The sequence below is a fragment of the Phalaenopsis equestris genome, unplaced genomic scaffold, assembly GCF_001263595.1.
Source record: "Phalaenopsis equestris unplaced genomic scaffold, ASM126359v1 Scaffold000597, whole genome shotgun sequence".
NCBI lineage: Eukaryota > Viridiplantae > Streptophyta > Magnoliopsida > Asparagales > Orchidaceae > Phalaenopsis > Phalaenopsis equestris.
The window spans coordinates 19879-21195 of NW_018165037.1; the positions used below are offsets into that span (position 1 = coordinate 19879).

Here is a 1317-nt window from a genome sequence, read left to right on the forward strand (position 1 = left end):
AGAAGTTACTATAATCTTTTGTGATTTATGTGTAAGGGAGGTTGAGGTGGGAAATAGACCCACTACATTTTTTAACAAAGAAGGGTGACGAAATATTTTAGTTAAATTCAAAGAAATGACTGGAAGAGATTACGATCGCATGAAAATGAAGAACAAATGGGACCAGTTAAAGAAGGATTGGAAACTATGGAAAGAACTAAAACAGGGATCAACAGGAATGGGCTGGGATCCTGTTAAGCGCACAATAGATGCACCAGAGTAATGGTGGGCTGAAAAACTACAGGTACATAATTTAATCTTTTTACTTTATGTTTAATCTAATTTCGCATTGACCTGACACTACTTTATTAATGCACATTTGTTATCTATAACAGGCAGTGCCGTCAGCCAAAAAATTTAAATTCGTTGGCATTGATCCAGTAATGGAGGAAAAACTAGATGGAATGTTCACTGGGGTTGTCGCTACAGGAACTCATGCGTTTACCCCAAATGATATAGGGTTGAGCAGCTCAGTTCAAGAGATGGATACCGTGCAGATAGGTCCAATCCAATATTTAGACAATCCAACACTTGGCACTGTTTATCCTTTCCATCTGTATTCACATTTTTTCCACACTTAGTTTTTTTTTTTGGGAAAAATGAGGGCCACACACCACAAATGCATTAAAATATAAACAGAAATTTTAAATTGATGGTTTTTGAATTGATGTTTTTTTTTTTTTGAAATAATCTTAAATTTTATGGAGTCCTGGGTTATAGTTATTGATCTTTGTTGTTCTTATTAAATTACTTGCATGATGATCTTGGATGAGCTCATTTGATCAACCCACGCCAAATTGATACTTGCATGATGATCTTGCATGATGATCTTGGTGGACCTTATGAGAGTTAAAAGCATAAGAATTTAAAGGCATGTTTGCAAATTTTCCTTCAATTTTTTTTTTAGACTCCCATTCTTGTTCTTCACTGAGGGAAGTGATGCCGAAGCATTGAATGACTTTAAGCTTAAGCTGTATTTTTCTTTTTTTTTTTCTTTTTTGTCAAACTATTGAAGTTGGTATGGGAAAAGTGCACCTCTGAGTAGTTGTTTTGAGCTCTATATTAGTTTGTAGTGAAACTCCATACTTAGTGGTGTTGGGGATTTTACAGATCAAGCATGAAGGCTTGTTGTGTATCCCTTGAATTTCTTTTAGTGCAGCCAATGTCTTTAAAAAAGTGCACTCGGAAGTGGGAAAGTTAAGTTATCATCGTGATGCTTTATTGTCAAGTGTTTGCAAAGTCTTTTAGTGCAGCTCTGGGAATGCGATGCAAAGCATC

At 35.5% G+C, this 1317-nt stretch overlaps 1 long non-coding RNA gene across 1 annotated transcript in view; it reads left to right on the forward strand.

Moving 5' to 3' along the window:
• Positions 1 to 1310, forward strand: part of LOC110029593 — a 15229-nt gene extending 13919 nt beyond the window's left edge. Inside the window, exon 3 of the long non-coding RNA XR_002294558.1 lies at positions 1199 to 1310. This is a non-coding gene — a long non-coding RNA (uncharacterized LOC110029593). The remainder of the gene's footprint in view (positions 1 to 1198) is intronic.
• The last annotated feature ends 7 nt before the right edge of the window (positions 1311 to 1317 follow it).